The following is a 12,820-nucleotide window of genomic DNA, read 5'->3' on the forward strand; positions in this document are numbered from 1 at the left end:
ATTTGTATTGTCACAGTCATTAACTCGGTGATTGCAATTTTGTTTTAATTTAATTTAGCTCTTTGTGCATTCTCTCAAAACTTCCAGCAATATAACCCAGAACTGTGTAATGTAATGTTGCAGTCATGGTAATGTGACCTGGGTTATGGATCAGGCAAACAACAGAAGGTTCCAGTACTCACCTCCCTGGCTTCACTCAGCCCCCAAGACCTCACTACCCTGGACCTTTGCCATGGGTAGAAAAAGGTTTCTGAATCAGGTTGTCCATCAGGGAAGCAAAGCAGATGGAGTGGAGGGGGTGCCCTTTGTGGGAGAGGAGTTATCCTGAATTAAGCAATCAGACATCAGGTGCTCTACTAGATATGTTTCTCAGAACCCATTTTACAGATGAGAAAACTAAGGCTCAGAGAGGTTCAGCAACTTGTCTAGATAAGGAAAGCACAGAAGTGGGAGAGTGGAAATTTTGTGTCTGACTCCAAAACCCTTTTCCTTCTACTGACCAGATTGCTTCATGGACCTGACTGCTGGCAGAGACCTGGCCTCGCCATAGGCTGGCCCCGCAGCAGCCACCCCCCAGAACAGAAAAAACACCAAGGACAGCAGGTGCAGACAGGGAGGAGCCAGGTAGGACCAACACTCACCCCACTCCCACACAGGCAGCTCGGTTCTCTGGCCCCATTTCAGCCCCCTGTAGACCCTGAGGGCCTCAAGGACAAGAACTGGGTCAGCTCGCCTCTCCGCCCCACACAGAGCTCAGGTCAACATCCTGCACATCGCAGAGGCCTCAAAGAGCGGAGGAAAAGCAGCACGGTTTGGAATGAAGGAAGGACCAGCCCCTAGTAGCACTTGGTTTTGGCACATAGGGCAGAGAGCCTGGATATGTAATGTAGGTCTTCTTTCTTCTCTCTCGCCAGCTCACATCATGACCCTAGCCCTGGTCCAGGCTGCAAAGGCTGGAGAAAAGCTCAGGTGACTTGAATTCATCTGGCTTTTCAGCACCGGGCTTCACAATCTTTGCACTTGAACTGAACATGACCTTTTGCTTACTGAGCTACTGATGGTTGAAGCCAGCTGGCTGTCCTCCAAGAGGCCTCCCAGGCAGCATTTACCTGTCAGCTGATGCAACTCAGAAACCTCATTGCCGTGCTGGAACCAGCACACATAGGAGCTTGCAAGGAAGACTCACATTAGCCAAGTTTACATGGCTGATGTATAAACCAGGAGCCATTTTTTTCATTAATAATGAGCAACTGAGCTGTGACAAGCATTGGACTACTTTCTCCCAGAGATGCAGTCCTCCCTTCATCTGCCACTCCAGGCCTTTTTCTGGGCAGAGTCATAAAGCCCCTGGGTGTCCCAAGGTGCCAGGCACAGTGCTGTCACCTGGCCCCCACATGGGTCTCTTCTTCCGCTCCCTGCAATGGTGTGGGCTGTCCTGACCCTTCATGATGCTAAAGCTCAGGCTACATCCCTTGTCCCTGCTGCCAAGGGACACGGCCCCTTCCCTTTTCACTTCTCTTCCATTGAAGTCCCTCGCACTGGACCTTTGGGAAGATCCAAGTATAAGAAATGGGCTGAGCTCAGAAACCCCCTTCCTCCAACACGTTACCATTGATTCCAGCATCTGAAACGTTCCTCTGGCTGGGCACTGTGGCTGGAGCCTATAATCCCATCACTTCGGGAGGCCAAGGGGAGGCAGGAGGATCACTTGAGCCTGGTTGTTCAAGACCAGCCTGGCAGCATAGTGAAACCCTGTCTCTGCCAAAAAATACAAAAGGTAGCTGGGTGTGGTGGCGTGGGCCTGTAATCCCAGGTACTCAGGAGGCTGAGGTAGGAGGACGGCTTGAGTCCAGGAGGTAGACGTTACAGTGAGCTGAGGTTGCACCACTGCACTCCCACCTAGGTGACAGAGTGAGACCCTGTCCCAATCAGTCAATCAATCAAGCAAGCAGTCCTCACATGTTGTCAAAGCTCAATAAATAGGGAATGAAGGAATAATGAACATGGCCTAGCTTTCGCACCTCTGTTCTCTCTTGCTGCAAGTGAGAACTTTCCCAGGAGGCAAACAAACCCTGGTGTGCTGTTCCCAGCTCCCCAGATGACTGGAGACACCGCTGGGCCCCCACTGAGGACCCCACTGCCCAGGCCTGCCCCTTCCCCTGCTCACAGCATTCAGTGAGTGCCCTGATAGGTCTAACAGGCCTGGGAGCTGTTTCTTCTTTATTTTTTTTTTTTTTTATTTTTTTATTTTTTGAGACGGAGTCTAGCTCTGTTGCCCAGGCTGGAGTGCAGTGGCCGGATCTCAGCTCACTGCAAGCCCCGCCTCCCGGGTTCACGCCATTCTCCTGCCTCAGCCTCCCGAGCAGCTGGGAGTACAGGCGCCCGCCACCTTGCCCGGCTAATTTTTTTTTGTATTTTAGTAGAGACGGGGTTTCACCGTGTTAGCCAGGATGGTCTCGATCTCCTGAACTCGTGATCCGCCCGTCTCGGCCTCCCAAAGTGCTGGGATTACAGGCTTGAGCCACCGCGCCCGGCCTGTTTCTTCTTTAAGACTGTAGATCTCTCTGATCCATTATAGCAAGCTTGTCCAACCCGTAGCCCAGAATGGCTTTGAATGCAGCCCAACACAAATTTACAAACTTTCTTAAAACATTGAGTTTGTGATTTTTCACTGTTTTTAACTCATCAGCTATCATTAGTGTTATTGTATTTCATGTGTGACACAAGCCAATTCTTCTTCCAATGTGGCCAAGGAAAGCCAAAAGACTGGACACCCCTGCCTTATAGGCTAACTGAAAAGTGAGCTCTGAGAGCAGTTAGAGCCCCAAGGTCTAGAGGGGCTTACTGGGGTGCCAGCAGGGTTCTTCCTGTAGACTCGGGCAGACTCAGGCCAGAGAAACCCAGTCCTCAGGAGAGCAGTGTGGGCTGGCGGGCTCTGGAGTCAGACATCCCGCTCTGGAAGATGGCCCGAGTGGCTGTGCACCCAGTGCACAAGCTCTTTGGGCGGTAGCCTCCTTATCCTTAAAGGAGAACCAATGTTGTTGTGAGAATTTGATGGTACAGTTTCACCTCGCTGGGGGCACAGTGGAGCCAGGTAACCCCGACTCAGCGTTGCTTTCCAGTGAGGGGACGCAGCTCTGGGCGAACGCTTTGCCACTGTTCTGCAGGAAATCCGGGCTGGAGAGCGCTGGAAGCGGAGGGCCGGTGTCTCCCAGGTCAGGCCCAGTGGCTCATGGGTCTGCAGCTGATGATGATCAAATGAAGCTCAGAGGCATTTAGGCAGAAAGGAGGCATTCTGGACTGGAACAGAAGAGGGGAAGGAATCAGAGGGTGGAGGAGAGACCCAGAACGCCTCAGTAATGCGGAGTGGGAGACCAGATACCCACCCCACCCCTCATTTCACAGTAACGAAGCCAGGGCCTGGCAGTGCAGCCAGAGCTGGGGACACACCCAGCTTGGTCTAATTCCAGGCCCATGTCCCCTCCACTCCTCCCTCCGGGCTGCCCCCTGGCTCACCAGCTAGATGGATGAATGAGCAGGGCACCTTCTGTCCGCAGCAAAAGGGCACAGAGAGAAAACCCAGAGGAGGGAGTCTCATGTAGCCAGGTGGAAATTAACAATAATACTCCGATGTACAAAATACTTATTTATTTCTCTGCAATTTATCTAATCATTTTCACAAGACTCCATGAATGTAAACTTGCTAATTAAAGAAACCCCATTAGGCTCTGAATCAAGACTAGTGTTTTGCTGTAGCTGTTGGTTTCAAACAGGATCCAAGAGTGACGTCTTCCTCGTGGTCTGTTCGCTGCTCAGTATCCCAGCGTGAGTGGCCAATTCAGTTGGAAGCAACATGGTCTTGAATATAAAGCCATTGTTTTTTTTACAGAGCAATTTAACTATGTTAGGCTTAAGAATTAGGAACTTACAGGCCGGGCACAGTGGCTCGCACCTGTAATCCCAGCACTTTGGGAGGCTGAGGCAGGCTGATCACTTGAGGTTGGGAGTTGAAGACCAGCCTGGCCAACATGGAGAAACCCCGTCTCTACTAAAAATACAAAATTAGCCGGGCATGGTGGCGCACGCCTGTAATCCAGCTACTCGGGAGGCTGAGGCAGGAGAATCGCTTGAACCCGGGAGGCGGAGGTTGCCGTGAGCCGAGATCAAGCCATAGCACTCCAGCCTGGGCAACAAGAGTGAAACTCAGTCTCAAAAAAAAAAAAAAAAAAGAATCAGGGACTTACTCTGTGGAGATAGGGAGTTAACCAAAATAATATTTATTAGCCACTCAGAGGAACTTGGTCCTCCTTTCTTCCCACCTCCTCCCTTCCCTGCTCTCAAGATCACTTGCTTGCTTTGTGACTGTTAGGATATTGACCAAGCAATCTCACACTGCCTGGCAATTTTTTTTTTTTTCTTTGGAGTCTCACTCTGTCACCCAGGCTGCAGGTGCGGTGATGCCATCTGGGCTCACTGTAACCTCTGCGTGCCCACTCCCCACCCCTGCCACCACCCACCAGGTTCAAGCGAATCTCCTGCCTCAGCCTCCCAAGTAGCTGGGACTACAGGTGTGCACCACCACACCCAGCTAATTTTTGTATTTTTTTAGTAGAGGCGAGGTCTCGCTATGTTGGCCAGGCTGGTCTAGAACTCCTGACCTCAAGTGATCTGCCTGCCTAGGACTCCCAAAATGCTGGGATTATAGGCGTGAGCCACCGTGCCCAGCCTGCCTGGCAATATTTAATTTTAATTCATATTATTGGTCCATACTTCAGTTCATCCCTGGGGAACTTAGGTGTTGACTACAGCTAACTAACCCCAGAGGGAATACGCTTTTTTAAAAATACTCTTTAACTGTGGTAAAACACACGTAACCCAATTTACTGTTTTAACCATTTTTAAGCGTGCCATTCAATGGTATTATGAATATTCACAATGTTGTGCAACCATCAACACTTTATTTTCCAGAGCTTTTCCACCAGCCAAACAGAAACTCTACCTGTTCAAGAGCACCACCGCCTTCTCCCCTCCCCAGTCCCTGCTATTCTGCGTCCTATTTTCCATCTCTATACATTTTCCTGGGAGTTTGCTTTTTTAAGCCACTATACCGGTCTGTGTTTTATACTTTGCAGCAAGAAAAAGTTCTCAGTGCTTTTGGGTCTTGTCTTATTTGTTGGACATTCTGGTAAAATCATTTTTGGATTAAAGGTAGGCAAGGGGTGAGGGAGGGAACAGAGAAGCGCTGTGAGGCTTGCTGAGAACTATGCCAACCTTAGCTTACAGTTTCCCTTGGTATTGCTGATGGCTTTTCCTTTTTTTTCCCTAGAAAAGAAAAAAAAAGAAACCTCAGCCCATGGGGCCTTGTATAATAGCTTGACACAGCAGAGGAGCTGGTGGGTCCTCCCTCTCCTCCCAGAAACCGGCTCAAAGAGAATAGAAAAATAAGCCCCAATCTCCAACCTCATACCATATACAAAAATTAACTAAAAATGCAGCATAGACCTAAATGTAAAACTACGAAGTACCTAGAAGAAAACATCTTTGTATCATAGAGTCGAAAGAGATCCTTTTTTGGAGACAGGGCCTCACTCTGTCACCCAGGCTGGAGTGCAGTGGCACGAACTTGGCTCACTGCAACCTCTGCCTCCTGGGTTCAAGTGATTCTCCTTCCTCAGCCTCCTGAGTAGCTGGGACTACAGGCGCATGCCAGCACACCCGGCTAATTTTTGTATTTTTAGTAGAGATAGGATTTCACCATGTTGGCTAGGCTGGTCTCAAACTCACGACCTCAAGTGATTCACCTACTTCGGCCTCCCAAAGTGCTGGGATTACAGGCGTGAGCCACTGTGCCCGGTCCTTTGATCCCTTCATTCATCAATACCTACATTGTTTCCAAATCGTGGCTAACGTGAATAATGCTGCAATTCACACAAGAGTGCAGCTATCTTCACGAGGTGGTGATATCATTTCCTTTGGTCAGTCATATGGTAGTTCTATTTTTTTATTTATTTAGAAACCTCCATACTGCTTTCCATAATGGCTGTACCAATCGACACCCCCACCAACGGTGTCCACGAGTTCCCTTTTCACCACAGGAAAAGATTTCTTAAGAATAGTACACAGGGACCAGGTGTGGTGGCTCTTGCCTGGAAACCCAGCACTTTGGGAGGCTAAGGCAGGCGAATCACCTGAGGTGAAGAGTTCAAGACCAGCCTGGCCAACACGGTGAAACCGAGTCTCTACTAAAAATGCAAAAATTAACCACGCATGCTTGCGGGCGCCTGTAATCCCACCTACTTGGGAGGCTGAGGCGGGAGAATTGCTTGAACCTGGGAAGCTGAAGCTGCAGTGAGCCAAGATCGCACCACTGCGCTCCAGCCTGGGTGATAGAGCAAGACTCTGTCTCAAAAAATAAAAAGTTGGCCGGGCGCGGTGGCTCAAGCCTGTAATCCCAGCACTTTGGGAGGCCGAGACGGGCGGATCACGAGGTCAGGAGATCGAGACCATCCTGGCTAACACAGTGAAACCCCGTCTCTACTAAAAAATACAAAAAACTAGCCAGGCGAGGTGGCAGGCGCCTGCAGTCCCAGCTACTCGGGAGGCTGAGGCAGGAGAATGGCGTGAACCCGGGAGGCGGAGCTTGCAGTGAGCTGAGATCCGGCCACTGCACTCCAGCCTGGGTGACAGAGCGAGACTCCGTCTCAAAAAAATAAAAAATAAAAAAATAAAAATAAAAATAAAAATAAAAATAAGAAGTTAAGCTGGGCATGGTGGATCACGCCTGTAATCCCAGCACTTTGAGAGGCCAAGGTGGGCGGATCACAAGGTCAGGAGATTGAGACCATCCTGGCTAACACGGTGAAACCCCGTCTCTACTAAAAATATTTAAAAAATTAGCCGTGCGTGGTGGCAGGCACCTGTAGTCCCAGCTACTTGGGAGGCAGTCCCAGCTACTCGGGAGGCTGAGGCAGGAGAATGGCGTGAAGCCGGGAGGCGGAGCTTGCAGTGAGCCGAGATCATGCCACTGTACTTAAACCTGGGTGACACAGCGAGACTCCGTCTCAAAAATAAAATAAAATAAAATAAAATAAATAAAAATTAATAAATTAAAAATAAAAAAAGAATAGTACACAGAAAACATAAACTATAAAAAAAAAGTAAATTGGACTTCATAAAAATTAAAAGACTTTTAGTTTTCAAAAGACACTGAATAAAATGAAAAAGAGGGGCACAGACTGGAGAAAATATTTACAAGTCATATATCTGATAAAAGACATGTAGCTAGAATAAAGAGCTGTTATAACCTAATATATAACACAACTCGGTATTTTAAAATGGGCAAAGGATTTGGACAATTCACCAAAGATGGTGTACATATAAAAAATAAGTACATTAAAAAAGTCTCATGCCATTTGTTATTGGTGAAATGTACATGAAAACCCCAAGGCTATAAACTAGACACGCACTTGGAGGACTAAAATGTAAAAGATGGGCCATGCCAAGTGTTGGCAAGGGTATGAAGCAACTGGGACTCTTGTTGCTCTCATGTGCTCAGAGGCATGTAAAGCGGTGTGGTCACTTTGAAGAGCAGTTTGGTCACTTCTTAAAAAGTGAAACCTACTATGTGACCCAGTCATTCTGTTTCTATGCATTTATTCAACAGGAATGGGGCCAGGTGTGGTGGCTCACACCTGTAATCCCAGCACTTTCGGAGGCCAAGGCAAGCAGATCACGAGATCAGGAGTTCGAGACCAGCCTGGCCATCAGAGTGAAACCCCATCTCCACTACAAATACAAAAAAAATTAGCTGGGCATGGTGGTAGGCACCTGTAGTCCCAGCTACTTGGAAGGCTGAAGCAGGAGAATCGCTTGAACCCGGGAGGCGGAGGCGGCAGTGAGCCAAGATCGCACCACTGCACTCCAGCCTGGGCGACAGAGCAAGACTCTGTCAAAAAAAAAAAAAGGAGGAATCAAAGAGGAATCAAAGCTAGTGTCCAAAAGAGACCTCTACGTGGAGACTGGCAGCAACTTGATTCATCACAGCCAAAAGCTGGAAACAGCCCCAATGTCTATCACCGGGTGAATGGATGAATAAATATGGCACAGCCATACAATGCAATGCAATACTGCAATAAGAAGGAATGAACCACTGTTATATACAACTGATGGACTTCAAAATAATTATGCTAGGCCGGGCATGGTGGCTCATGCCTGTAATCCCAGCACTTTGGGAGGCCAAGGTGGGTGGATCACCTGAGGTCAGGGGTTTGAGACCAGCCTGGCCAACATGGTGAAACCCCACCTCTACTAAAAATACAAAAAATTAGTCCGGCGTGGTAGCGTGCGCCTGTAGTCCCAGTTACTCGGGAGGCTGAGGCAGGAGAGTTGCTTGAACCCAGGAGGCGGAGGTTGCAGTGAGCCGAGATCACGCCATTGTACTTTAGCCTGGGCAACAAGAGCAAAACTCCATTTCAAAAGAAAAAAATATATATGCTAAGTGAGAGAAACCACATCAAAAAAAAAAAAAAATGCTGTAGGATTCTATTTACATAAAACTCTAGAAAATGAAAACTCTAACGATGGAAAGCAGGTCAGAGTTTGTCTGAGAATGGGAGTGGAGGTAAGAAACAGCACGAGGAAGCTGTGGAGGGTGACAGGATGTCCAGTGGCTGGTGGTCGTGACAGTTGCATGGGTGTATACGTATGTCAGAACTTATTAATAACACAATCAATAGGTGCAGTTTATTGTATGTCAATTATACACGAATAAAGCTGGAAAAAGAAAAAAGAAATCGTCCCACAGTAACAAGGACAAAGAGAAACAAAATGCAAACGTCATCTTTTTTTTTTTTTTTTGAGGCAGAGTCTCGCTGTGCCTCCAGGCTGGAGTGCAGTGGCGCGATCTCGGCTCACTGCAACCTCTGCCTCCCGGGTTCAAGCAATTGTCCTGCCTCAGCCTCCCCAGTAGCTGCAATTACAGGCATGCGCCACCACACCCGGCTAATTTTTGTGTTTTTAGTAGAGACGGGGTTTCACCATGTTGGCTAGACTGCTCTCGAACTCCTGGGCTAAAGCAATCCACCTGCCTTGTCCTCTGAAAGTGCTGGGATTACAGGCATGAGCCACCACACCTGGCTAAACTCCATTTCCAGTGAAAACAGAAGAGAGATGAAACCCAAACTAGAAACGAGTCAGAGGGTTGCCCAGGGCAGGAAACACCATACAGATGTTTGGGAAGAAGCTGTGAGAAGGGATCACACTGCCCACCAACCAATGTCCCTTATCTGCACGAGCAGGAGTGGGGCCCGTGATCTCATGACAGTGGCATTTGAGATACAGGTAAGCTTGGAACCAAGAAGCAGAAGCAGCGGATCGGACACAGACAATCACACGACAAGCCACACTTGCAGGCAACAAAGAGGAATCACCAGACTGCCCGTGAGCAGCCCTACAACTGCACATGGCACTGGATGTAGGGAAAGTCCTCGCTGCTTCTCCCACACAAATCTCTGGCAAATAGACGGCTGAAGAAACACTCACCTTGCCCAAAGATGAAAAACAAAAAAGCAAAGAGCACAGCATCTACAGGAAGACACTGTAAGAATTAAAAAATAAAAACGAGAAAAGGAACAGGAAAAACAAGTGGCAAGTGAAAGCTCATGAGTAAAAACGTTGCCATAGAACAGATAAAATTGCCAGCAAACTTTTTGCTGTAAATTAAACAACAACAAAAATTAATAAAGCAGGGCTGGGTGCGGTAGCTCACACCTGTAATCCCAGCACGTTGGGAGGCTGAAGCGGGCGGATCACCTGAGGTCAGGAGTTCGAGACCAGCCTGACCAACATGGCAAAACATCATCTCTACTAAAAATACCAAAATTAGCTGGGCGTGGTGGCGCAAGCCTATAATCCCAGCTACTTGGGAGGCTGAGGCAGGAAAATCGCTTGATCCCAGGAGGCGGAGTTCCAGAGTGATCTGAGATCCCACCACTGTACTCCAGCCTGAGCAACAGAGTAAGACTCCATCTCACAAAAAAAAAAAAAAAAAAAAAAAAAAAAAAAACAACAACAAAAAAAGAAATTAATACAGCAATCATTTCCAGAAAGCAAGCACACAAAACAGATATGAGAGCTCAGGGGGAACATGAAACTGGAGCTGACAGAACTGGAGAAAGAAGGAAAAACATCACATCTTCAAAGTCATGATGAAATGGAAAGCTGTGCAGAGGAGCATCAAATATTGCTCAAAACACAATCAAGACACTGAGAACAAGACTGAGGAAAGTGAGCAAAAGGAAATGAAAATGGACGGTGTAAAGAGATTACAGAGAAAATTACAGATTTGGAAGAACTGCAAAGGACCCATCATATATCCCAGAATAGAAAACTGAAATAAGGGAACATAAATATTTAAAGATATCATTCAAGAAAATTTTCCTGAAATAAAAGAAGATAAATCTACAAACCAAAAGGGCACACCATGTCTTGGGGAAAATGACAAAAATCTGTCAATAACAAGGTAATTTCTATGAAAGTAACTAGACATAAAATATAAAAGAAAGGGGGAAGAAGCTAACTAGAAAAGACTTTGGACAGTCAAGTGAAAATATCAATTCATAAAGGGTAACAAAATAGAAGTTAGACTCAGACTTTCCCACAATGACATTTGACTCTAGAGACAGAAGTGATGCCTGCGAAGTTCTCAAGGAAAGAAAGTGTGGTCTAAGAATTTTATGTCCCGGAAAGCTGTCAAACACAAAGACTAGAAACCTTTTTGAACTTGCAATAACTCAATAATTTTTTTTCATTTAGTCCCTTTTGATGAAACTACTGGAGAAAGAATTTCAGCAAATCAAGAGAAAAATAGGAAAACTTCAGCAAGGGAACTGACAGTGAGCAGTGACTCTACCTATAGGGCCAATGTGAGTGAGGATTAAGGACATATATAAATATAAATTCTGAAATTAGAAATGATACATTAAACAAAAATTGAGAAGAAAAGAAAGAAAGAAGGAGAGAGTTGTTAGTATCTAATTTCTTTTTTTTTTTGAGTCAGAGTCTCACTCTGTTGCCCAGGCTGGAGTGCAGTGGCACGATCTTGGCTCACAGCAACCTCCACCTCCCGGGTTCAGGTGATTCTCCTGCCTTAGCCTCCGTGGTAGCTGGGCATACAGGCGCCCACCATCACGCCTGGCTAACTTTGTATTTTTAGTAGAGACGGGTTTTCACCATGTTGGCCAGACTGGTCTCAAACTCCTGACCTCAAGTGATCCACCCGCCTTAGCCTCCCAAAGTGCTGGGATTACAGGCGGGAACCACCAGGCCCAGTCTAAGTCTCTGATTTCTTTATCTTTCTTATGGGGGAGGGGGCAAGAATAAGAAAAAAGTAGCATAGAGATATAAGTATATTTTAAAGACAAACACTAAGAAATACAATGTAAAATTAGATGGCAAAAAAGGAGAAGGGGTAAGAGAAAACACACACTTTTCATAAGTGCTTTTAGTAGGAAACATACTGTTGAAAAAGGAATTCAAGGCGAGTGCAAAGGCTCACACCTGTAGTCTCAGCACTTTGGAAGGCCAAGGTGGGTGGATAGTTTAAGCCCAGGAGTTTGAGAAACTTACCTCTAGCCGGGCGTGGTGGCTCACGCCTGTAATCCCAGCACTTTGGAAGGTTGAGGTGGGCAGATTTGCTTGTTGCCTGGGCAACAGGGCGAAACCCGTCTCTAGAAAAAAACACAAAAATGAGCTGGGTGTGGTGGTGTACGCCTGTAATTCCTGCTACTCAGATGAGGTGGGAAGATCACTTGAGCCCAGGTTGAGGCTGCAGTGAGCTATGACTGTGCCACTGTACTCCTGCCTGGGAAACAGAATGAGATTCTGTCTCAAAAACAAAACAAAACAAAAAACCCTTACCTTTAAATAAAGAAACTAAGCTGGGCGCGGTGGCTCACGCCTTTAATCCCAGCACTTTGGGAGGCTGAGGTGGACAGATCACGAGGTCAAGAGATCAAGACCATCCTGGACAACATAGTGAAACCTCGTGTCTACAAAAAATACAAAAATTAGCTGGGCGTGGTGGTGCACATCTGTAGTCCCAGTTACTCAGGAGGTTGAGGCAGGAGAATCGCTTGAACCCAGGAGGCAGAGGTTGCAGTGAGCCAAGATCACGCCACTGCACTCCAGCCTGTCGACAGAGCAAGACTCCATCTCGAAAAAATAAGTAAAAATAAATAAAGAAACTAAATTATACATCTAAAACAGGAAGTTAGAAAAGAAACCAACCTTTAAAAAGTGATAGAAAGAATACACAAAAAGTGAAAATTAATGGATTAGAAAATGAACATGCAGGCATTTCCTCCCTACCTGTGTACACCTTCCAGTTTCCCCATGCTCAAAACGGGGGCAAGGCTGGGGGTCGCTGTCCCTGCACTGCCCTCTCCTCTCCCTACCCTTCCCGGGGCTTACCAGGCACCCCCTCAAGGCCTGATCCATCCCCAACCCATCTCAGCTCTCCTGCGCCCCTCCAAGCACGGCCCACCTGCGTGGCAGGGGCAGAGGGAGGAGCACACACTGGGGGGAGGGGCAGAGAGGACACTCAGCATTGCCCAGTGCAAGGGGGCTAGCAGCCCCCAGAAAACAACCTGTCCATGCAACAGCTGAATGGATGGACCAGCAGGTGGCAGGTGGGGACAGAGGGCAGACACAGGGCCACTCATACCCCTCCCCTATTCCCCAGAGCAGAGGTGCCCCACCCTAGCTGCACGTGAGAATTACCAGGGAGCTTGAAAAATGCCAGATCTCTAAGTCCCTTCCCCAT

At 47.4% G+C, this 12,820-nt stretch overlaps 1 long non-coding RNA gene and 1 other non-coding gene across 2 annotated transcripts; one reads left to right on the top strand and one right to left on the bottom strand.

The window, feature by feature from the left end:
- Positions 1 to 2,212: 2,212 nt before the first annotated feature.
- LOC126933805 (uncharacterized) lies at positions 2,213 to 12,202 on the bottom strand. Its single transcript, XR_007718733.1, has 3 exons — positions 11,626 to 12,202; positions 5,272 to 5,322; positions 2,213 to 3,300 (listed from the first exon to the last, which is right to left on the bottom strand). It is a non-coding gene; the product is annotated as an uncharacterized LOC126933805 (long non-coding RNA).
- LOC126934547 (small nucleolar RNA SNORA2/SNORA34 family) lies at positions 3,723 to 3,857 on the top strand. Its single transcript, XR_007719012.1, has one exon. It is a non-coding gene; the product is annotated as a small nucleolar RNA SNORA2/SNORA34 family (small nucleolar RNA).
- Positions 12,203 to 12,820: the final 618 nt, after the last annotated feature.

Source organism: Macaca thibetana, chromosome 13 (genome assembly GCF_024542745.1).
Source record: "Macaca thibetana thibetana isolate TM-01 chromosome 13, ASM2454274v1, whole genome shotgun sequence".
In the NCBI taxonomy this organism is placed as follows: domain Eukaryota; kingdom Metazoa; phylum Chordata; class Mammalia; order Primates; family Cercopithecidae; genus Macaca; species Macaca thibetana.